Source organism: Alligator sinensis, unplaced genomic scaffold, assembly GCF_000455745.1.
Source record: "Alligator sinensis unplaced genomic scaffold, ASM45574v1 scaffold760_1, whole genome shotgun sequence".
Classification (NCBI taxonomy): domain Eukaryota; kingdom Metazoa; phylum Chordata; order Crocodylia; family Alligatoridae; genus Alligator; species Alligator sinensis.
Genome location: NW_005841989.1, coordinates 154,336 through 180,064, shown reverse-complemented (window position 1 = coordinate 180,064; position 25,729 = coordinate 154,336). Strand labels below are relative to the sequence as shown.

Here is a 25,729-nt window from a genome sequence, read left to right as displayed (position 1 = left end):
ATCTAAACTTAAGACTGAAATGGGGTCTAGACCTTGCAATGGGCCCTCCACCCAGTGCTTTCTTCTGTGATCAATTTGCAGAAGTTCACTTCTCATCTCACCTACTGCTTTAATAGTGTTTTAATGGTGGGTAGGCATTTTGTAGCAACTCCCTCCTTGTGCAAGAGGCTGGCTTTAAGAGAGGCAGCAATTTGGCATTCTCTCCATCTGCTGACAGTTTTCCCTGGTCTGGGAGGGTGAATGTGGCTTTATATGTGGGATATACAGGGCGTAAATCAGATTTACAGGAGTCAAATGCCAGCTGAGAATCAGACCTACAGTTAGTATGGGAGCTGTGCCAAGACAAGTACTTTCAGGACCTGATGCTTGCAAAAGGCCAAACTAGAAGATGTAAGTGAGAGTATTCACTCTATCAGAGTTGGTCTTTTGTGAAGAAGCTAGAGCTGGTGCAGCCAAGTTCTGTGCTGAATATTCATCTCTAATTCTTCTGCAATATAATCCTTCAAATGATTTTCCAGATATGCTCTACAGGCTGTAATGAACTTCATTCTCATACTGTCTGAACCCAGAAAGAAAGCATGGGGAAAATGTTGCCATTTGCTGCTTGAAACAGAAGCTCTCTTGGTAAGTAAATTCAATCCCTAAAGCGGTCGTCTAATTCTAATCCAATGCTCTTTTGAAATGAGTGAAACGGTATCTTAATTCTAAGTCCATCAAAGTTTATATTATGCAGCGTCAGCTCTTTAAGATGAGTGATGTGAATAAAGACCATGGAAAAAATGCAGCCTGGTTGGAAACATTCAATGAAATGACTCGTTTCAAAAAGGTTTTCTATAACTCTGTAAGTCACCGTTTTTTATATTAGTTCAAAATAGGCAATAGCACTCAAACTAATGTTGCTCTGCATGAGGCAGAATAGAATCTGAATACAAAATGGATTTGATAATTATGAGCAAAATGCAAGCACTGGCAAACTAGAAAAGAGTGCACAGGAGCTTGCTGAAAATGCTCCCCCAAGGTTTATCCTGAAAGGGTATCCAAAATCACTAATCATTTCTGCAAATCATGGACCAAGTCCCTTGACTCTACACTATGTCAGCATAATTAGGAATGGGCTGTGATTAATCCAGTAGAGCAGATATTCAACTGATGGCCCTGTGCTAATATAGATGTCATAGGCATGCTTCCCTGCTCTTACACAAAGGCATGGACACACACTCCCATTTATTATTTCATTGCATCCCTTCAGATGTAATGAAACTAGAGTTGTCTATGTGGAAATGTAATGTTAAGAAATAGTATCACCAGCTCTAAATAATTTTAGCCCTGAAGCGGCCAAACTGCTTCAATGAAACAAACCAGCAAAAATTAAATTACATTAAATTAAAATTTAAAAAACTTGCTCTCACCGTTGGGTGATGGGAAGGGTCAAAATTGGTGATGTTTCACTACATTAAAATATTGGTCTAATTTCATCTCTTGTATAAATGTTAATGAGTTTAGTAAGGTGATCTATCTTTCTTCCAGTGCTACTGAAGTCAGTGAATTGATTTACCCCACACATCGCCTCATTTACTTCAGTTGTCACATGGCAGATTAAATGCTATTCTCTTTGATCCCAGTTCACCCAGAAAAGGTGGACATTAGAGGCATAGCAAGGGGGTTTTTTAGGAGGCAAAACTTTAAACCACAGGGCATGTCAACATGAGATGCTACAGCGCCGTAGCTCATTACTACAGCAAGTAACATCTAAAAATAACCGTGCACTGCTGGGATTGTGCAGTACCAAATGCGCAGTGGGGGACATGTGTAGATGTGCCCACAGAGTAGTAAATGAAGAGTCCCCACCCCACAAAAAAATTCCCATTCACATAATAAACTGTCAATTCATTTAACACTTGGCAATCTGTGTAAAACAACTGAGCAGAGAACTGGAGTTTAAAAATGCTTATTCTTAAGTGACATACAAAAAACTAGAACTCTTGGTTCCAAAATGATACCTTTTATTAGACCTACTGGGAAATGGCAAGAAAATTCTTATTCGAGTCATTTTGGTGAATGAACTTCATGCTGTTACAAGTAATGCTTTATGGTAGGAAGCTACCAGCATCTGTGTGCCAAGCAAAAAAGACCTCTTTGCATATCAGATCCAAATGAAGTGCAAATATTCAGAAGATAGAGGATGGGGAAAGGAGGGGTTTATTTTTAGGAAGAGCATGTTCCAAGTGCCGAGCCCCAGCCTGACTGGACCAACAAAGCATCTGTACATGTTGTTCCAGTCTGCAAACATCCAGCTGCCCTCAAACGCATAACACCCAGGATGCAGAGTGGCCAACTCCTCCATTGCACGTTTCATCACAGGGATGGTGTTTGGTTTATTTTGAATTTGGGCTATTAATAACCAGTGTGAAAGGGGAAAGTGATATCTGTTGTGACAGTCTTTAAACTCCATTTAAACTCAGAGCATATTTGTCATGGGAATCCGTTCCCACCCCAGCTGGAAAGGTGACCCACTTCCTCCAGATATGAGCTCTTATTGTAATTGTTGGCTGATCCAAAGATGACATGGGCCCAATTCAAAGCCTATTGCCATCAAATGGAAAGGCTCAAGGACATCAACATTTGAGACCAGGCTGTTACTGAGATGAGCACTTGAGAAATGCTTTCAGGTCAACTGCTGAATACAGATCATCAAAGTGTGAGGAGTTACTGCAGGTGGGGTTGTTGTACTACAACGTTGTTTCCCTGCACAATCCTGAAGACCTCCTTTCAGGCTCTCTGACATGGTCTGGGGTTTCTTTACTTCTAGAAAGCGTGTAGCATGCACCCTTCAGCAGAATGAAGAAGAGATGTTTTGGTGGTTAGGGGATTTGGCAGGTCTGATTATAATTCCTGGTACTGTAAAAGGTGTTGGTTGCTATTGATGGGTAGCTGTGTATAAAGGAAGAGGAGCTGAAATGGAGAAGCCAGATTTCAATTGTGAAGAACAAGGGACTAGGGTACATTCCTCTGCTGCCCGTGAAATCAAGCCAGAATGGACAGGTCCCTTGCTCTGTCTTACAAGATCCAAGTGTTGACAGCATCCCTGTTTCCCATTTGTTTGCCCCGTTCCTATCAGAGCACGAGGCTGCCTAAACCAGATGCCCTTTCACACCTATCTGAAGAGCCACTGAGAGGTGTTAAGAGTAAAGTAGGTGTGAACAATGCAAGAAGTGGGCAAACACGCAGGCTGAGGTGTTAATCACTCGCTTAACAAAAATAGAAGGCATGTTGATGACAAAGAGAAGTGGCCTAGGACACAAAAGCCTGGCGTGAGTTGGACTGGGTTTGCCTCCTATTAATGCATCTGTTTGTGGTTGGTTTGGGGATTTGAGCATTTAGGCAGGAGGGTTCATTTACACTCCTCACTGGGGGCATCAGCGCTTCCACCTGAAGGCCTGGGCCACCCTTTCTCCTTACACCAATCTGCCTTCTGCACCCACGTTTTCCTTTTAGCTAGAGATGTGTTTAATGAAGAATACCCAGTCCAACCATCCGCCCTGTCTTGGAGGAGATTCAAATTCAGCTCCTCCCATTGTTTTTAATGGATAATTGTGTCCCATTGTTTCCAACTCCTAGGTGAATTTCTATTACTATGCATTGGCTCTATGGGACAATGTGAAATCTGGGACTGCCTGCCCGTGCCCATCCCCCTTCCTGCTGCAAGATGCAGGGAGTCAATGACCCATTAATGACCCAGTTGTTCTTTACTTACACTCACCTGTGAGATAACAATTGATGTTAATAAGGCTTCCTATTTCACAGCTCTGCTGCTCTACCTCTGTGCCCCGCACCCCACTGCACCCAGGACACTTATTTTAAATTTCATCTGCCAGTCAGGACAGGCCCCCAAAATCCAGGACTGTCCCAGCCAATCTGGGACATATGGTCACCCTATCTATAGCCAGCTTCCCCTTAGCAGCCCCAGAACAGGGGCGGGCAATTATTTCGGGCGGAGGGCCGCTTACTGAGTTTTGGCAAGCCATCGAGGGCCACATGACAGGCAGCTCAGGGCAGATCAATATTAATTTTCTAAATTTTTAGGGGTCCCACGGGCCAGATAGAATGGCTTGGCAGGCCGCATCTGACCCGTGGGCCGCATTTTGCCCACCCCTGCCCTAGACCCAGGCCTCTCTAGCCAATCTTCAAAATGGATCCAGGCAGGGAAAGCAAATCCTCACAGCCAACAATTAACCCTATCACTGGACTCAACAGAGCAGCTCATCCCTATCATTATGTACAAACACTGTTAACTTTGTTATTTCTGAAGACGTTGAACTTTTCTGACAACTCTCAGAGGGAATACGCTTGTCATGGTGACAGCAGGGGCAACTGGGAGCAGGACCCCTTGGTTCTTGTCTTGCTTCAGATGAGACTGTTATTATCACAGACAGACAAGGTTCTTTGGGTAAATCCAATATCTTTTATTAGACTAACTCAAATAGAAAAATTCTTCTTAGCAAACTTTCAAGCAGAAACACCCTTTATCAGACTGAGGAAGCATCTGCAGATTGTCTGTGCTCTTTCTGGATGGGAGTGGTAAAGCAGCCAGTATGTATGCAAGAAAGCCAGTCAGTTAAAATGTAAATTGATGTGGTCAACCGATATGGGGGGTGGAATGAATGTGGCTGTAGTCAAAGGGTGCAACCTACACCTCTTATTATCACAGATGCATTAACCAGAGAAATAAAGTAAGCCCAGTAACTCAAATCAAGTTCCTCATCTCCTGCAGGGTGAGTTTTATGAAAGCCCCTGGCAGATGTTACGCTTAAGACATGATTAACCAGTTAATCGTGTTAAGTAGTAATCAGGCCACATGTTCTTGCAACTAACAGCATGATAAAACAGGGAATAAACCACAAATCATTACACAAAATACATGTAATAACTTTGTGGTTGGTTCCTATCCTGCTTTAAATTGAATGTGTGGCCAGTGCTGATCAGCTGCCTGGCACTTCCGACTTTGAAAAGCTCCCATGCACTGCTGTGGCTGAGACTCCCCAGCAGTTGACTGCCTTTCAGCCTGAGAAGCTCACTAGGGCTCTGGTGCACGCCTGTGGCCGGGAGCAATGATCAGCTGATTGGCACTCCCAGCTAGGGGCACACTGGCATCTTGCTACTTGCTGGTGCAGGGGGAGCCCCATTACACCAGCAATTCTGCATGATCGGCGTGAGGGTTAAACCAGGACGTAGGTAGCTGGGCCTGCAGATAGGCCCTGGGGGACAACTAGGAGGTCAGCCAGGTGGGGACAGCTTACCGGAGCACTGGGTCGGGGTCTGGGTCAGTGGAGTGGAGACCATGGGACCAAGTTGCAGGGAAGCTAAAGGGGAGATCCAGGAGAGATACCATGAGACAGAAGCTGAGGTCAGGAGCCAAGAGTCAGACAGGCCATGCCAAGTTTCAGGGAAGATTCGAGATGATGGTCAAGGGAGGCAAGCCAAGTCAGGATGTCAGAAAACCCAGAGAGAGCAGAGCCAAGTTTCAGGAGAGATTTAAGATCAGGGTCAGGAAAAGCCAAAGCTTGGTCAGAAGTCACGAAAAGCGGTGAATGCAAGGCTTGCTGGAACAGACTGAGACTGTCACGGCATGCCTGCAGTCTGAGGCTGCAGGTATGTTTAAAAGGGGCGAGTGGCACTTTCAGCAGCCAGTCTAGTTGCAGAGAACTGGGGCAGTCACACTAGCCAGGGATCAGGGACAAGTGTGGTAACTCACGTGCTTGGAGGTGCAGTTGTTGGCACTGAGGGTCAGATCTCATTGCACCTTTAACTGAACATCTGTCAGTGGTCTAAATAACAGAAGACAAACATCTCACAATCCATAGCACTTTGCAGCAGATTCTCTTGTGTCCTGCAAGAACCTATTTCTAGTTAGTATGGAGAAATGCTGCTTCTCCTCCACAGCTCTGGTAGCCCTTCCTCATTCCTCCAGAGTGTCCTTTCCCTGATTTTAGGCTTCCTGTAGGCATTTTGTTTGTTCCTAGTCAAATGCTGTCTGCCTGCAGTTCCCAAGGGTCCAAGCACTGGGGCACTTGCCCATGTTCAGGACTCAGAGCTGTTACAGTTTTCCAGCAGCTATTGCAGAAACTGGCAGCTGGGATTTGGGTCTCATCCAAGCTGGGAGACAGAGTTGTGGAGTAGTTATAGCAAGTATAAGGATCTTTACAGATCCAGCTCTGACACTAATTGTGTCCTTGGTCATGTCACTGAACCTCATCGTGTCTCATTTTAATGAGGTGTAAAATGAACCCGAATCCTGCCCACTTACCCATGGTTTTCTTACGATCTCCATCACCACAGTAACTGAGTGGCTCACATTAATATATATATCCCCTCAGGCTATTCTTGTGAAACAGGGAACTGTATCTTTCCCCATGTTACTTATGCAAGGTGGCAAAAGAAAGAATTGAAACAAAAAGCTCTAAGGACGAGTCAAATGTCTTTAACACAAGACGATGCATCATATTTTCTGAGAGGTGCTGTGAAGCCAGTTAAATACAGGAAGCTTTGAGATTCTCAGATGAAAGCTGTTATAAAGAAAGGGAAACATTTTAATGCTAATAAGGACAAAGTTAAGTTGGTTCCTTTGGTTTTTGAAGATGGCTTGGCAGGGAGGAATAACAAACAGCTGGCTTCCTGCTGAGGATTCACTACCGCTTGCACCTCTTTCCACCCCCAGGGAATGTGCAGCACCAATCAACTAGACCTCAACCAGGTCTCTCTTTATTTTCCCTGTCCTGATCCCACCTCTGAAGTGTTCAGACAGTATAGACTGAGAACAAGGGACTAAAATAGCAAACACAACTTCTAAGAGAGGATTCAGTTGGCCGGGGAGCGGGAGCTGGAGCTGTGCATTTTGTCTTAATGCTACAAGAAATGAACAGCTCTCGATTCTCTGCAGAGCAAGAATCTTCTCTAACCTGGAATTGGAGTTTCTGAGATGGTGCAGAGGTCTGTCCCAAGACTAGCATGGCTAAGACACACCAGTTTCCATAGCCAACAGCATATTAGGGAGTATTAGGGCTAGCATTATATCTGGCCTCCTCTGATTATCCAGCCTAAATTACAGTGTACCATCTATACATGGGGTGTCTGAAGGAAGCAGCCTTCAGCCCAAGTCCAGAACAGGACACATCCGTTCTGCCATTGTGCCCCACATTTTCCTAAAAGAGTAAATGAAAAGCCTTCAAACAATTACTTAGATCTCAAAAGAGTTATTAGAGCTATACAGAAACATTAGTTTTGCTTTTAATGGGAGGTGCATTTTACCATGATTCAAGTCATACAGTGGAATAGCCATTTTTTGTGGAGTGTGCAGCATCAGTCTAAACAGTTGTCCTGCATCATCCCTTCTCAATGTAGATACCCTGTCTGAGTGTGCATATGCTTGGTTTTAAAGTGGGAGAGGGATTTTTTAGGTGGATAATTTATGATTCAAGCACTTTATTAGAAAACAAATGACTTGTTGTGTGGATTTAATACAAGGATTCCTAACAATTTAACATTTAATGTTTTGTATGTGTATAGCTCAAAAAACCACATTCATTGGTGACCATGGCAGTATGACTAGACCAGGGGTGGGCAATTATTTTGGGCGGAAGGCCACTTACTGAGTTTTGGCAAGCCATCGAGGGCCGCAAGACAGGCAGCGAGGGGCAGATAAATATTAATTTTCTACATTTTTTAAGGGCCCCATAGCCTGGATAGAATGGCTTGGTGGGCCACATCCGGCTCCCTGGGCCACATTTTGCCCACCCCTGGACTAGACAGTAGTTTATAAACCAAGCTGTAATTCCTCTCTGCATCATTAGGTGGCTAGTTATTGTGTTACATGGCACTTGAGAAATGGAAGCTGTACCCACAGAGAGAGTAATTTAATGAAGATGTCCACTCCATAATGCTACAAAAGTATGTCTTTATTTGATTTATATGCTGCCCTCCACAAAAAAGGCTCACTACTGAGCCAGACACTCAGCTGATCTCCACCTTTACAACTACATAGATGTGAGTAGATTTACACTAGCTGAGGGTCTGCCTCAAAATCTGCTTTGCTGTCCCTCTCAGTCACCAGATGATCCCTGACCTCCTCTTCCTTTCACAAGGGCTCAGGGAGGACAATGAATTGCCAGCATGCCCAGAACCTCCCTACAAATGCAGCACAGTCTACTGAATGGGAGCAAAAAGAGGAGGGCAAAAATATGGCAAATACCAGTCCCAGTGTAATCAGTGGGGGTTTTGCCACTGAGGGGCTTTGGATTTAGCCTGCTCTGGCAAAAATCCTGGGAATGAAACTTCAGACACCCTGTGGGCATAGATGCACTTACACTTTGGAAACGCTTTAGCAGTGCATCTAAATTTAGAACGAGGCACTTTCACTTGATTTAAAAGTCTGCCTTGACTCCACATAGACTCCAGGGAATCCACCCCTCAAAGGCCCCGCACTTTGCTCTGCTTGCTACATAACTCACCAGGATCTTTAATTCTGGAAAAAAAATGATCTTGTTTAACCTGCAGGTGGAGTGTTAATTGAAGTGTAAATTGCTCCCACCCCCGCAGGTCATAGGTAATCTTGAATGGGTTTTACAGATGTGGAAACTGAGGCACAAAGTTGAGTGGCTTAAGGTGCAAAATAGTGACAGTGCAAAGATGACACCCAGGAGTTCTGCTTATGCCCCCCTTATCCCTTTGCCTCGCCACTAGACTTTAGCCTCCAAGGGCACTTGTACATGTGACAGGGGTTTAGTCCTCTGGGTTTTAGTCTATACCCCCTAAATTGAAACAGTGGGGCATAGACTAAAACCCTGAGGACTAAATCATTTCAATTTTTCTGGCACATTACAGCAAGGGGCCTGCTCCCTTTTTTCTTTTTTTTTTTTAAGCTGGAGCCTGCCTGAAGCCCCTGAGCTATGGGAGGTCCTGGTCATTCCCTCCACAGCAGCAGCATCCCCCGGGGCCACCCGGGCAGGCTGCTAGTGGGCTGGGTGCTGCCCTAGCTTGGAGGTAGCACCCAGTCCGATCCAACCATGCCCTGAGCCAGCCTGCAGGAAGCTCACTGGGCACTGCTCCCCGGGTGGGCTTGGGGAACAGTTGGATTGGGCTGGATGCTGCCTCCAAGTTGGGGTAGCACCCAGCCCACTAGCAGCTCACCTGGGTGGCCCCGGGGGGCACCACTGCTATGGAAGGAAGGACTGGGGCTCCCCACAGCTCAGGGGCTGCTCAGCCCACTAGCAGCTCACTCCCCAGCTGTGGGAGAGGCAGGCAGGCTCTGCTGAAAAAACAAGCCAAGGAGCAGGCCTCTCACCACTTCTGCCTTCAGTAGGCTCCTGCGACCACCAGGATGCCTGGGGCCACCTGGAAATGGGCTGGCTTGCCCCTGGTGCAGTGTGGGGAGGTGGCAGGAGGGTGGCTGGGTTTGCTGGCAGCTGGAAACTCAGCGGGGATGGTGCACGGGGTGCTGGAAGCACGGGCAGGCTGGTGGGGTGCTGCCCTAGCTCGGAGGCACCCAATCCAACACTTCTCTGAGCCCGCCACCTTCTCCGGCTGCCAGCACACGCAGCTTGCCTCTGGGGCAGTGTAGGGAGGTGACAAGAAGGTGGCTGGAGAGGGCAGAAGGGACAATGCACGGGGTGCTGGGAGCTGGGCGGGCTCGGGGTTGGGTGCTTCTGACCTGGGACAGCACTGACCAGCTAGCAGCCTGCCCAGGCTTCTAGTACCCCATTCACCACCCCCAACACCTCTCCAGCTGCCAGCAAACCCAGCCACCCTCCTGGCACCTTCCTGCGCTACCCCAAGGGCAAGCCAGCCCATTCTTGGGCAGCCCTAGGCATCCTGCCAGCTGCAGAAGCTTGCTGAAGGCAGAAGCAGTGAGGGGCCTGCTCCTTTTTGGGTTTTTTTCCCAGCAGAGACCACCTGCCTCTCCTAAGGCCAGGAGGTGAGCTGACAGCTGCATCATTGCAATTTTCAATACTGCAAACTAAACTACACTGGGATGTAGTTTAGTTTGCAGTGATAAAAACTCATTTATACCCCACAAAACTCTTGCATGTGTACAGTGTGATTCCTTTAAGCCAAGCAAAGTGACATTTTCACCACATGTACGTGGTAATGGTGTCATGTGTACAAGTGCCCCAAGTCTCCTTCTGCTGGATCATATGTATCATGAGCAGAACTTCCCACCTTTCACTATGCCTTCCTTTCCACAGCTGCAAAGTAGAGTAGGCTTTAAAAACAAGGGGCTACGTCAGAGGCTCCTTTCACAACCCTCAGCTGTTGGCTGTACCTGTAACAGATAAGTACCCAGACTCTATCTGTTTTGGTGGGAATCAAGGATTTTCAACACCAGAAATGCAAACATCTTTGCCTTGACACGAGGAAATAACTCCTGCAGAGAAGTAGCAAACTGTGCTGGTACTGAGCCAGCCACTGGGGAGTGACACAATGGGCCTTGTTACATGGTAATTTTGGGCAGCTCCTGGAGCTTTTAACCCCAGGATTGTCCTCACACGAACACCTTAAAATGGTTTTAAGCACTTGTTCTGCAGCTCAAAGTTATGCCACTCCAGGGCAGGATTATCTCTGATCTGCACTACCCAGCTCCTGTTCCTTTAAGGTGTGGCCACTCCCCACACGTGTGGCTCAAGCTGAAGTCCTCCAGTATCCCAGGATGTCTCATATGCCTGCCCGTAGAGCAGGGATAGAAGTCTGTCCTGGCTCACCAGCCTTCTAGTGGCAACTCACGGCAACATGGCATTAGTCCTACATCTGCTCACCAGGTCTCTAGTGACAAGTGCTGTGCAGGTGGGGGACAGTCAGAGAAGGCTTCTAGACTAAGGACATGACTGCTCCAAGCTAGCAATGACAACCATCAACATGTGTATAGCTCACAGCCCAATCAAATGCTGTGCATTATACACTTTCCTGATATCTTTCCATGGGATTATTTGGCAATATTACAGCAAAGCTTTGCCCTATTGGCAGGAACCTTGCTGAAGCAGGAGCCCGTAGGTCTATAAGGAAAAATAGTTTAATCCTTAACATTTTTAAAAGGCCAAATGAACTTTCCCCCAAAACATTTCCTACAAACCCATTCCTCAGCTGAGATTCTGTGTCACGTTTCAGTTCAGTGCGAGCTCGAGCAGACAGGCTTAACATCCTCACTAGTAAGATATCTTATCCTGATTATTTTCCTTCCTAGTGTTTCCTTACGCATCTGTAGGGTTCTCAGAACCACAGAAACTTCTGCAACCTCATGGGGGATATGCATCTGACTTCATTTTTTACCATGGAAACCACAGTAAGAAATGGTTAACAAAAGCTCTTCTAGCTCCCCAGTATAAGAGCCTAGAGAGAGGCTGAGATGCTTTAAAAAAAACCTGAATAAAAGCATCACCGCTGCAAATTTACATCAGCAACAGTCTCTGAGTCCTCGGGTAGAACACCCTTGACTCCATCCGCCCATTTTTCTCAAGGACGATCTCAAGTGCCTCAAACTCATTGCTTTGGACTGCACAGAGTTTCCTCCTATTCAAGATGCTCTGGCTCTTAATTTTTGTGGTATCTGAAGCAACTATAGCTGAATGGAGCAGAAGGAGGGCCAGCTGTCTAGTAGGGCAATCAGAGAACAGGGAGGCACGATTCCTGCGGTCTGTTGTTAGTTCCAGTGCTGAGGCACTCAGAGTGGCTCTGGACAAGTTTTGGGCTTAAAACTTTCAAATTAGTGTGTTTGAGCTTCTCAACCTAGGGCACCTCATGCTTCTTTTTGTTCGCATCTCTGTAGCTCCATGGAGCCTAGGCGATACATGCCTGAGATGCTTACATAGTTAATATATTGAAAACCTTCTTTAACCTTCTTGGCTAGGGACAGACATTACAAATAAACCGGTTTAAGTGATCAGAAACTGGTTTAAACCTGTAACAGAACAGAACAGCTCAGTGCACATAAATCAATTTCAAAATGGCTGAACTTGGTTTGAGCTAAACCTGGTTGAATGTAGTATCAGACTTAACTGATTTGGGTCAACCTGGTTTATGGAATATTTGTCCCAGACGCCTTCCTGGTTTAAGTTAAACCAGAGTCTCCCAGCATCCCAGATGCTTTGCAGCCCTTGGCTGTGCTCTCTGCTCCAGAGAATGGAGCTGGCCCCGGCCCTCTTCTCCCTAGCCAGAGATCCAACAGAGACTGCAGGCACAACAGGGTCTGCCTGGCCTCGCTCACCCCCCACCCCCCACCCACTGCTCAAGCAGGGCTTCCCCCCTCCCTGCCTCCCATCTCCCACAGCACGGGCCCCAGCCCCACGGACCCTAGGTATGTGGTATGCTAGCTAATGCCTAGAGGTGTCTGTGTCTCCAATTTTACTGGGACAGGCAGACAGAACAGTGTCTGCTTAGGGCTTTTTGGAGCTAATCAACAGCTCAGCTGGTAATATCCCTACATTCCCCTTCCTTGGAAAAAGCTGTTTAAGAAGAGCTTGAACTAATGAGAGGGGCTTTTGTTTTGTTGATGGGCTGATAAACACTGTGTTATCAGCTCCTGCTGGCTCCCTCGCCTGTCAGGTTTGCAGACAGTATGAAGAAGCAGGGAGAGGGAGATTGAAAAGCTCAGTATTATCAACCGAGGCATGCATGCCACACCCCACCTTTGCCTCAGAGTGCCAGCCAGAGGCTGGGGTCTGGCAATACTCCCGTCCCTTGAGTAGCAAGCGGGGAAAAGCCTGGGGTGGTGCAAACAGGGTGGGGGTTTAAACCTTTGTCTAATCAAAGCATCCTGCCAGGGCCTGGCCATACCCATCTCAGCTCAGCACTGAGCAAGGGAAGGGAGGGCTGCTCTAGCATCCCCTGGCTTCTAGCCTGAGCCACTGCAGGCATGTGCCTGCATTTCTTCAGCCCAGAGGGAATGTCTGTTCAGTTGCAAACCAGAATGTACCAGCCCATATCTCTGTAAATCAATTGCAATTTATTCAAGTGAATTGCTAATCATTTCAGGGACAAGCCTGGCAGACTCTAGGATGTTTCACTAAAAACAGACAACTGGCTTGATACTGGTTCAGTCTGAGGCACCAAAACAGGTGTGATAGAACCATTTACACACTAGATTTAAGTGGCAATTAAGTCGAATTACCTGTGATTGTTCCAACGTTTTTGTGCCACTCCTCTTTTGTCTCAGATTTTGGCTTGGATCAATCAGGACTGCCTCAGATGGGACATCTGTTTACAGCCCTCAGTTTCACCCCCTGTAAAACAGAGACAATAACATCTTCTTCACAGGATCCCTGTGAGGCTTTATTTACACTCACAATGTCCTGAGATCCTCAGTAGAGACATTAATGGATTGCTGCTATTGGCTAGATTTTTTTCCCTGTGTGGCTGATGGACACACATTTATCTGGAACCCCTTCAAAAGGGGAACATTTCAAAAGGGCAGCAGCTGTTAGGTTTTACTTGGTATTAGTGAAGAAGCTGAGAACCATTCAAATGTAGCAAACCTCTCCTACTTTAACTCTGCTTCCTCCAGGGTTCAAGTTGGAGCTGTTTTGCTACTCTTGAATCGTTCTCACTTTATTCACATGTAAGTGCCCTTTCAGAAAGTTCCCCTTTAGAAACAACTCCAAATGTACATGTGTCCACACTAAGCTACAAAGAAAAATCACCTTGCTGGTACATTGGCAAGCAAGGTTCTTTGGGTGAATCTGATATCTTTTATTAGTTGGGGGAAAAAAATTTTCCTATGTCCTTAGACCAACACGGCTACAACCTACACCCCTGCTAGTACACGGCTTTCTCCCTTGGTATTTGTTTTCACAGTCTGTCACATCTTCACAGCTCTGTGGCTTTTCCCAAGGGAAAACTCCTTGGCTGCCTTTTTCTCTTATAGCCCACACTGGAGGCAAGAGCTACGCTCTATCCAAGAAGAGGACCACACTCCAAAGATGCACTAACACCAAGAGATTAATTTTCTCCCCCTTGGCTCTCTAGTAACTTGCAGCTTCCCAGCATGCCACTTATGAAGTGCTGCAGTACCCACAAAGAACCTCTCTGTGTGTTACACTGTACTGGGCTTATGCTTTTAAGTTTTTTTTTTCCTTCCAAGGCCTGTCTGCCTTTGATTTATGAAAATTCGGGACCATCTTTAATTATCTCCCTTGAACAGCTGCCTGAGGCAACATTTGCTAGGAGCTAGACAGACAGAGCATGCAGCCCTGGGCTTTGCATAGCAACATGCTGTGTGGAGCGACCCCTCATATGCAGTGTGAAGGGCTTAGCTTCTCACTTCTATGATATCTCCCTCACATGTACGCACATACACAGATGCAGGATGGGGTCTCTTTTGTAAGGGCACTGTTGCATGCAAATGCTCCAGGATTAGTGGCAATGTGCTCTCACATCAGTTGCAATGACAAAGCCAAGCAGAGTGCAGACAGGTTCTGGACAGGCCTTCACCCTGTGCCACTGTGCACATAGCCTGCAACCACTCCAGGCAAATACCCAGTCAGTCCTTTGCTGCATCTAAAGCTACTCCTTTAGCTGTTGGTGGTGTGACTGAAGTATGGGTATAAGGAGACAAGGTTCTTTGGGTAAATCCAATACCTTTTATTAGAGAAACTCAAATAGCTGGAAAAAATTCTTCTTTGCAAGCTTTTGGGTACAGATACCCTTTGTCAGATGCTTCGTCAGCCTGATGAAGGATATCTGTACCCAAAGCTTGCAAAGAAGAATTTTCCTGATTATCTAAGTCTAATAAAAGATATCGGATTCACCCAGAAAACCTTGTCCGTCTATGTCCTTAGACCAGGGGCGGGCAATTATTTTGGGTGGAGGGCTGCTTATTGAGTTTCAGCAACCCATTGAGGGCTGCACGACAGGCAGCCCAGGGCAGATAAATAATAATTTTCTAAATTTTTTAGGGGCCCTGTGGGCCAGATAGAATGGCCTGGTGGGCTGCATCTGGCCCCCGGGCTGCATTTTGCCCACCCCTGCCTTAAACCAACATGGCTACAACCCACACCCCTGCAGTATGGGTAAGCACCCCGAGTTAGTTCAGGTACTAAGAGTAGTCAAGTCACAGTGGTAGGCATCAGTACAAGGCCACCTGGAGCCCTGGGTTGGAAGGTGGGCTGCTACGCCATGTTGAAAGCCATGCTACCAGGAAGCTCATTATGCAAGTGAGGCTGAAATCAGCTCTGTGTCCCAGACTCTCATACATATGCTCTCCTCTAAGGGCTGAATGTGCCATTTACAGAGTACCCCCCAGTCTGAGAAGCTGAGATAGCATAGTGGGGCTGCTCTTAGGTCCAGTGGTGGGAAGTCCTGCCTAGTCTGCTCCATAGCTGATGGGATCATCCCCAGGGTAAGTCTGCACCAAGTGCTGAGGCTTTTGCCTTTGCTATCCCTAGGCAAACCCTGCCATAGCTCATTTAGGGCATGGAAGCTCCCAGTGCTTGTGGCTGGTGACACAGGTGACTGCAGCTAGCTGAGAGAGCAATGAGCCTCCCAGGGAGAGAAAGTGGAGCACTTCTGAAGCTGACAGTGCAGCACATTGTCAGCACCTTGCCGACAGAACAAAAGGGGCCAGGAAAGCGCTGATAACAACTTACAGATCCCTCGAACTTAAATGTTTAGAGACATGGCACCTAAGAAATTTCTGAGCATACAAGTTTGTGACTTCCTTGGGTTTGGTTTTAAAAGTAAAGACTTGTATTGGCTCAGTAGTGAACCTGGTACTTCCATTGCACTGCATTAGCTGGATGAGTAACAGGGGCCAGACTTCCAACCCTCCACCCAGGTATGATGATGATGATGATGGCTAATGTCATGCAGCAGAGCATATGCAGTGCTAGGGAGGTAAGTCTCAGCTGTGAGAGGTGGGAGGTGGGTGACAGACACATAAGCCTAGTAGAAAAAAGTATGTCCAGCAATAAAGGCATAGTCCTATTTGGTTGTCAGGTCTAAATTTATAACTCCTAAACAGATGGCGTAATTTAATAGAAAGGAGAGACTTTCTAACCACTTGTGTGATATAACATAAGGGGGAAAAATTCAGAAGCAGGACCCACAGCCATTTCCAAAGATCTTGTCTGATATAAGAGATTATAGGGAAATTATCAGAGAAGCCCTCTGGGATTCAGGGGAGCACCTGGATTTTCATAGGCAACAGCACGTATTGCCTTTTACAGACCTCCTAGAATTGTTTTAAATGAGAAGAGGAAAACGGGCTCTGCTGCTAAATGGGCATTTTAATGAAAAGAGCTGTCCAGGTTTTCTATTTTTTTCCCTAACAAAAAATGTTCACTTCTTATTTCCTTCTGAATTCTTTTTCTCTCTAATGAGCAAAGGGGGGGGGGGGAAATTAGAAGGAAAAAAATGAAAACTTGAAAGATTTTTCATAAACAAAAATGAGCAATACTGGTTTATGTGGGAAAAAGGAATACATAAAAAAACAATTTCCCAGTGAGAGCCAAGGAGCAGAAATGAGCATGACCTTTTCCAAATTCCTCCAAAAACCAGCAGTATTCCTTCTTTAGTCAGCCTTCTCCCCACCTTTAAAACCAGAGATGTGTTCCTGGCCAGTCGGGAGTTAAAAAGCAGTGTGGGTTGGCAGGCAGGTGGCCCCATGCTCCCTCTTCCAAGTAACCCAGCAGGACAGAATTAACCCCCTGACTGCTGCTGAAGGATCAGAGATGGGCACGGAGGCCATAGAAGATACAGGGAGAATTACAGAGCTGTTTTGTTTTTTTGTTTCTGATGAAGGAAGCCGGCAATATTGGGGAAAGGACCTTTGATTCGTTTTCTGCTTGTTCTGTTGAAGGCTGCTTGAGAAACAAAGGAGCTGAGGCTCTATCAACTGTGATACTACTCGCCTCTGCCAACAGGATGGATTTATCCTCAGACAGCATTTTGCTCCTGTCACCTAGGAGAAATTTAAAATCTTTGCATTCTCCCATGCCTGAAGAAGGGTGTGTGCACTCGAAAGCTTGCAAATAAAGAAGGGTTGTTTTTTTTGCAACTATCTAGTTGGTCTAATAAAAGATATTGCCTCTGCCCAGAGTTCTGCTTCCTTTTGCCTTTAGACCAATACAGCTACAACCTGTATCCCTCTTGCAGAGAGACATTGCTTCACCTGCTTCTCCTGGGAAGGACTGAGGAAGAGGAGTGGCTTCTCATTCAGCAATGCAAAGATGGCCCCAGTACTGAGAATGAGCTTCTGGTGGAAGTAAGGAGGAGGGAGAGGGCTGGTACACTGCCTTGGCAGCTGCCTGCAGAGCAGGAGAGAGTGGCTGTCTGTCTGCCTGCTGGTTCAAGCCGGTGTGCAAAGCACTAGGATGGCTCTTGAGGCCCCTGTGGCAGCCCCCTTCCTGCAGCAGAAACTAGGTGTCTCTTGTGCCATAATGCAAGGAGCTAATAGGTGCTAGTTATACTGTCAGTTGTAACCTAGGGTCCGGTCTTTGGAGATCTCAAAGGGCTTTGCAGAGAATGCAGGTGTCATCATCCCCATTTTGCTAAGGGAGAAACCAAGGCAGAGGGAGGAAAAGGCCACTCAGTTGGCCAGTAGAAGAGACTGAAGTCTTGGGCCCTAGCCCAATGTGCTATCCACCAAGCTGTACTACCTCTCCCTCAGGTCTCTGTCACATGTAACCAGGCAGGCTTCCCTTGTGCCTGGAGCCGTACAAACAAGTAGGAATAGACACACTCTGATGCTGACCTTTCAGCAGCGAGCGTCTAGCCACCTCACTGTTCTCAGACAGTGCTGGAAATGGTTGTTTTCTCCTCTCTGATCTCTTTTCTGCATATAACTTTAGCTGTGAAAGCTAAAAGCCCTGTCATGGAGGAATTTCCAGGCTCTCCAGACCATTAACCTTCTCACCTTGATGACATTTGCAGAGCCGGGAGGTAGAGCGGCATCTTTAAACCACATGCAGCAGTCATGAAATGGAAAGACCTGTTTTCATTACACAGTGCTGCTCGCTGAGACAGCCAATACTTCATGTACTGAAAGCTAATGGCTTTAAGACTTTGCTTTAAGTTATTATTGGTTTAATGTTGGGTAGCAAACAGACCAGAGCTGCAGTAATTCCCCTTGGAGAGGCAAACCCTGGGGTAAAGTGCTTTTAAACAATTACATCCATACAGATGTGTTTCCTTTTAATTAGTCCCAGGAGAATAGACCTTGCCCAATCAAGCCATGAGCTCTAGTCCAGTGTCTGGCTCCCAGTTGAAGCCAGCATTTGTGGTAACAGGAACTGTTGCATTGGGAGAGGTGTGAGTGGGATGTCCAACCATGCACAGGCAAGTTTTGGTCATTAATGGAGAAGGTTTATTGGGAGACCTGGTGGGAGAAAGACCCAGTGATACCCTGTGAAGAAGGGGATGATCCTTGGAACATCATGGTGCCATCTGTTCATGGGGTCCGGCTCTGCAGAGGAAGAGACAATGAGGCTTTGAGATCGGGAACTTTCTTGGAGTGATCACACTTCCAGAGCTTCATTTCTTAGAGGACAATGTGTCGCTCTCAATATAGGTAGGTGCAGGCTTGCTGCCCTTCCCTGAGATGGCAGTGCCCTCACTGTACAAGGATCATGTTGACTATGTACTCTACTAACAGCTACTATGTGCATAAAACTTAGCAGAACGGCAGCTGGGAACTTGGGTAAGAAAGACTCCCTTGTGATATTAAGGCAGGTGGGATAAAAGAGCAAAGGAAGTGGGTTCATGGAGGCTCCTTCATTCTAGCCCATGAGGATGTTGTGGCTGAGGCTGGCTTTAGCAGGACTGATACTGAACTGGGTCACTAAACAGTGGTTTATGTAGCATCACAAAGGGGTCCCTAAGTAGGTCAAATATTGCCATCTTACTAGTGCCAAAAATAGTCTCAGGACTGAGAACAATGGCTGCCTTCCTAGGTCAGTAATGTTCACCCTCTCTCCTGCCCACCGGGGCTAAACTTTCAAAAGCAAATGATGACTGTGGTGATGGACCCAAAATGGACACTGCCAGAGTCACCTCCAGGTATCAGACAACGCTGAGGATTTGCCCTCTGGAAATTGTGGCACCCCAAATCACCTCCACAACCTTGGCTCTAGACCATGCTAACCTGCACGCTTCACACTCCACAGCATGCCCCACCTCTCAGCAAGGAGTTAACAGGAGCTCTGTAGCAAGGATGCAGTGTATTGCAACTTAAACAATTCCCTGGCACAGATCACAGTGCATTATGAGGTACCTTCCAGTCATTAATATGAGCTGATGAAGTTTGATTTGCTGCACCCATCATCCTCCGGGTGAATAACACATGCAGAGACACACAACACTCCAGGCACTGACATGTTTTATCAGGGTGAAGAACATGCTGCAGAAATGCTCTGGAAGAGACTTAGAGCTACTTCTGTGGCAACCTCCATTTTTGGCAGCCAGCAGGATGCATACACGCAAGGGTCATTACAGTGATGTCTTTGGCCAGCACCATATGATGGCACACGGCTCATGTCTAGGTCTCCTGGAGTTCAGGATGAGATCAGAGTCTCTGCTGTCACTGCAGACTGACACTAAATGTCAACTGTCCCCGACCAGTGTTATTAATGATTCCAGAAAATACCAGGACGGAGACTGCCCGTGTGATCTCTTGCACCCCTGCACATTTGCACTCAGAGCATGAGACTCTGCCAGTTTTCCACAAGACCCTGCCTTCATTTGGTGCACGCTGCGTGAGCAGCCACTCAATACTCCGGGTTGTTCTCATTGTTCACTGTGTGGCCCCAGGGCTTATTTACTGCACACTCATCAAACTGCTCTGGAGACAGATGTATTCATTTACTCTTGAGCTATTCAGCTAGCAGACTGATGAGCACCGCCAAATGCTTCACAGCCTCATTAATGAATTAATTTTCACAGTCCTCATTGACTTTGGTTGCTGCTGTGAGCGTGCAATCCCTCTTCAGCCCAATAGCTACTGTCTCAAGTTTGTGCAATTTTTCATTTTCCGGCTGCATATCAGCAGCCATCCTAGAAATGTCATGCACAGCATCTTTCTCCAAGAGAGGCAGGGATTCTTGTTGTTCAGGGCAGCATTTGGCTGCTTTAACCATGAGACCATCTACTCCCTTCCTGTGATCCCTACCTCCTTCAAACATCTTCAAACATCATCGAATGATGAAGCAGGGCTTCTACCAACAGCAGCCTTTGGACGTGTCCCTGACATCCCAGGGCAGGTCCATGCCATGTGTGTTCATTGAGGTGGGGTCCACCTGGAAAAAAATAGCTTGTGATCAAGTAAGGAATGTATCTTGACACATGTGCAAAGCGGGAATGGGCTGAAATAAGAAAAGCCACAACTGAGGTCATTTTTGTAATCTTAACAGTTGAAATCTCGACTTTGCAGCCTTCATTGGATTCTTTTAATGTCACGTTTGTGTGCAGTTTCCTAATTTCCTTTAAAAAAGAATTCCATCGCATTACATCCTATTGGCACGTGTGAGCATCAGTGGGGCTGTAATCCTTCCCTCCACATTTCTCATCCCAGGCCATTCTCCTCACCTCATTAGCCAGTCTCAGTTTCCACTTAACAGGCTTCTCGTCCCTGCCCAAGTTTCTCCCTTGGAACCTCATGCCCCAGTCTGCTTCTGATGCCATCTCCACCCCCACTTGCAGTCCCACCGGCCTACAGATCCTCCTGGCTGCTGAAGTTGTTTGCTCTGACCCCCTCCCTGAGCTCAGCATCCCTTCTCAGCTCCTGCACCATGGAGCTGGCAGTACTCTCTTTGCCTGGTTCTTCCCCCATCCCACAAACACACACAGCAGTTTGCACCCTGGCTCCTCGTCGTGTCCCTCTCCTCGCTCACCCTGTTGGTTCCCAGTCTTTGCATTCTGGTCCTAATCCTTCTCCCAGTTTCTCATTTTATCTTAGTGCACTGGAGACACCCAGTTTCCAATCCCTTTCTTTGCTCAGCCAGTTCCTCTTTCTGTCTTCTCTACCTGCCAACTTTCACGACTGGTTTTCTTCAAACGCCACCCCAACTTGCTTCCATATTCTCCTCCATCCCCTGCCATTCCAGCAGTCCTTTCGCTCGTCCCTTCTGCCATCACTAGCCCGCACTGCCTGGGCCCAGTGAAAGCACAGGTGAGAGAGGGTCCCTGGTCTTGGTTCTGATGTCAAGACCTGTGAGCCGCTCTGTTCATCCTTTGAAATCTGTTTTTTCAAGGAGGCTGCTGTGACTGGGTCCCCTCCCAGCCCATCACAATCCTCTGCTCAGATGAATGAAGGCTGAGCCCTTTCCGCTTTGATGCAGATCGTGCCCATCTAAGGCAGTGGGAAATGCTTCTAGGACCAGGCTGGACCTCCATGGAGAAGTTGTCACATATCACGGCACTACTGCAATGGCTCTTGTGTAGATGTCTAGCAAAGGAAGGGTGGGGGCTCCGTTTTGTGCCACGGGCCTCAGAATACCTTGTTCTGCCTTTGTCCGCTGGCTGCACAAAATCCATTCTCCTGCTGCGCAGCACAGCAAGTCTCATCTGGCTTTGAGTTTGCCGCACAGAGGGGCCTGGGCTGGACGGAAAGGTGACACTATTTGCTGTGCCAGTGGGTGGAAGCCAACGGTGCTTTGAAAGCTGTTGAAACTTAAACCCCGGTCCAGCCTTGATCCCACAGTGGTAGATCTATCCCCCTGCCCCCAGCCCTCATAAAGGGCTAGGACCCACAGTTTAGTCCCAGATCCTGTATGAAGAACTGGTAGCTACCAACTGACTCCTTTTCATTGCCTAGCAGATGATCTTCAGCTAATGAAGGAGTTTGTTAACTAGAGTGAAGAGAGTTGCAGTTGTATATTATGGACCTGGGGGAGGAGGTGTTTCATGGGAGCTTTCAGATGTTCTCCACTGCTAAGGTTTCATGGAAGCCTTGTTCTGTTTAAATTAACTGTAGTTTAGTTATAAATTAATAATCCCCGCTGCTGGGATTGCTGTGGCCCAAGATGACTTTCCCAAATATCTCAGTAAATAATTCATGCTATTAAATGAGTTGCTTTCCCTGTCCAGAGCTCATTTACCCGCTGTGACTACAAATGTTCCTCTCTTCCCAGAGTCAAGGGTGTGTGATACAATCCACCACGCACAGGGAGCTAGTGGCCGCCATGAACAGCCTTTTCCCCTTGCTGCTAACACTGATTAAGGATCTAGATTGACAGAGTGTATTTAATGTAAGGGACTTTGTGGGTGGGGGGTGGGGGTAGGACTGGAGGAAAATAGGGAATATAGTGGAAGCCTTGCTGAAATAGATATATGATGTTTCCATGAGTCTCATCAATAAACTAAGGAAATATGGTTTAGGTGAAGTTCCTGTGAATACATCACAGGTTGGCTAATCATGCTCAGGAGCAGTTCTTAGTAGCTCCAGTGGCAAACTGGGGGAGATATCAGTTTATGTCCTGTCTGGGTCTGATACTATAAACTGTCTTCAGTTAATGACTTGGATGACAGAATTACTGGTAGCTTGTTTAAACATGGGGAAGACCCCAAGTTGGTCCATATTGCAAGCATTGTAGAGGACAAGGTCAGCAGTCAGAGACCCCCTAATAAATTGGAAAAATGGTCTGAAATAAATGGGATGAAAGGCAATAAAGAGAAGTGCACATCAGAATGTAAAGAAGGCATGGAAAGTGACTCTTCCTTCCATTCAGCATTGGTAATGCTTTTCCAGGAGCACTAGGTCCAGTTTTGGGTACCATGCTTTAAGGAAGAAGTAGATAAATTATTGTGGAGAACAGCAAGAATCATTAGAGGTCTAGAAAGCATGACATATGAGGAAAGATGGAAAGAACTGGGATTATTCGGCAGTCTTTTCTGAAGACAGGAGGGAAATGCTAAGTCTTCAAATAGAAAATATATAAAGTAGTGGTTATAGGAGAGGCTGGTGATCACTTTTGTTCACTGTTTCCATGGAGGACAGAAAAAATGGGCTTCAAGGGAGCTTAGGGTTAGCTATGAGAGAAAATTTTCAGACTATGAAGGTGGTCCAAGCACTGGGCAGAGATTACCTAGAGAGGCTGTAGAATATCATTGGAAGTCTTTAAGTGCAGGTTAAACAATTTGTTCAAAGCAAGGATAGAGTTGATCAATACCAGTGACCACTTTTGAGTCTCTTCATGTCCTATTTTTCCTCTGATTCATCAGAAAATATCAATTCTCTGAATTGATACCTTTTTCACAGATACCTACAGTGACCTTTCCTGAGGGAGCTTTCATGGATATAATTCGGAGAGGAGGACAAGGACATATGGCTGCAAAATCATCATGAACTCAGTGTTTAGGGCACTAACCCAGATGTGGGCCTCACATGTCCTGACTACCAGGCTCTTAAGTTCTCTCTCCTTGGCCCAATAAGCATTTTTGAAAAGGTCTCTGCCCTTTCCTGCTGTAAAACAAAACCAAATATTCACATCTCTGTCTCTCCCTAAACAGAATTTTCTTTTGCCCATCAAACAAAATGCTGAGCTCTGGGCTTTGTGCATGCACATTTGGGAGAAAACATCACAGAGCAGGTGTGTCTGCTTTGCTTAAAAATGAGATAGGATCTATATGTCTTTGAATATGGAGATGGACCAAAAGCAGCAAGGACAAATTTGACCTGGGATCCATACTTCCTCAATGTACCATAAAAAGGTGCCCGATCATGTGGGTTGGAGCTCAGTTCTAGTATGAAATTAATTATCTTTTAGAAATAGGGATTATTCCATAGTTTTCTCCCCAGCTGTTGGCTACCTTGCTGGAGATTGCTGAGCAGGAGAGTCGACATCCATGACCTGACCTAATAACAGACTACACTTCTGAAAGTCTCCTACTGATAGTCTTCAAAAAGATAACTCCCACAACTGGGGGGAGGGGGGAGAATGGGCGGGGGGGGGCAAGCTGCTGGCAAGCTGAGCAGCCCCTGAGCTGTGGGGAGCCCTGGGCCTTCCCTCAATGGCATCAGTGCCCCCTGAGGCTGCCCAGGTGGGCTGCTAGCAGGCAGATGCTGCCCCAGCTCAGGCTGAGGGATCAGTTGGATCGGGCTGGGTGCTGCCTCTGAGCTGGGGCAATACCTGCGCAACTAGCATCCTACCCAGGTGGCCCCAGGGGGTGCTGCCACCGTGGCAGGAAGGACCAGGCTGCGCAGCCCAGCAGCAACTTTTGCAGGCAGGTTCTGCCAGGAAGAAAAGTGGGAAGTGGCCCAATCCTTGTTTTTTTCTTTTTTTTTTTTGCAGAGCCTACTCACCTCTCCCATGGTGGGGGGGCAAGCTGCCAATGGCCCCTGAGCTGTAGGGGGCCTAGTCCATAGTGGCAGCACCACCCCACAGGGCCACCCAGGTGGGTGGCTAGCCCGCAGGTGCTGCCCCAAATCAGAGACAGCATCCAGCCTGATCCAACTGTTAACCAAGCTCAAGTTGGGGGAGCACCCACCCACTAGCTGCCCACCCGGATGGCCCCAGGGGGGATCACCACCACGGAGGGAAGGACCAAGACCTCAACTCAGGGGCCACTCAGCTTGCTGGCAGCTCACCCCCCAGCCACAGGAGACACGGGCAGACTCCACGAAGAAGGATCAGACCCCTCGCCACTTCTGCCTTCATCCCGCCTCTCCCACAATTGGGGGAGGGAAGGGGGTGAAGAGGGAGCTGTCGAAGGCTGCAACGTTACAAATAGCTACATTGCAAACCAAACTACATGCAGATGTGGTTTAGTTTGTAATGTAACAAACTCTTAAATTGTACAAAAACACCCGCATGTGTACAGCGTGACACAATTAAACCGCAAAAACAGTCAATTTTCATCATGTGTACAAGCGCCGCAAGACTGTGGAATGAATCACTACCTCATTCTGCTTCATTTTCTCCAAGTCTAATATTGGAGGCCCAGAAGTTTCTTACGGGCTCTGAGAGAGAGTGGGGAATTTTAATTATTTCTAAAGTGTCTGTGACAGATGTATACTTTTGAATCACAAAATACTCCTATGGCTAACATACGAGCATCTCCTATGGCTAACATACTCTAGCAACTGAGCTCAAACCAGAGTATCTGCATATTTGAGCCAAAGAAACACTATTAGTTCAGATATGGATCAAAATTGCCTCTCTTCCTGTACATTTAGCTCTCTACTTAAACTGTGTGTCTTTGTTAGGTCAGCTTTAAATCTCAAAGAGTTCTCAGAGGGGTCACAAATATTCTTGTTACTCATTAGGGCTCATTCTCCTGTAATGCGCTTTTTTAACTCTACAGTTAGATTTTCCTCTACTTCATCATCAGGTCTGTCCAGGCATGATCACCGAGGGCAAGACTTAACCAGAACCAGTTGGGAGCTGCATGTTTTCTGAACATGCTGCAAACTTGGTTGGTGTCTTGCCAGTATGTACGGTAGACACTCTCACACACAATACCACCAAAGCTATAAAAATAGTTCATTTACTGCTAGGTTAGCATCAGTTACCTCCATTTTTTAGATGGCCTCTGGGAGTAGTAAAAGCCAGTAAGTTAAGTAGTTGCATGTGAAAACACTGATTAAGAGGTTTAGTGTACACTTCCATGCAAGTGATGCACACATTTGTCGCAGACAAAAACATTCATGGGAGTGATGCTGTTTCATAAGTAATTACATTTAAATCTATGAAGCAAACATCTGAAGCTTTTTCATTTATATGAATAGCAGGTTTAATTTTGGAGCAACTTTTTTTCA

At 46.7% G+C, this 25,729-nt stretch overlaps 1 long non-coding RNA gene across 1 annotated transcript; it reads left to right on the top strand.

Annotated features, from left to right (window-relative positions):
• Window positions 1-244: 244 nt before the first annotated feature.
• LOC112549893 lies at window positions 245-17,060 on the top strand. Its single transcript, XR_003093508.1, has 3 exons — window positions 245-390; window positions 519-624; window positions 16,780-17,060. It is a non-coding gene; the product is annotated as an uncharacterized LOC112549893 (long non-coding RNA).
• Window positions 17,061-25,729: the final 8,669 nt, after the last annotated feature.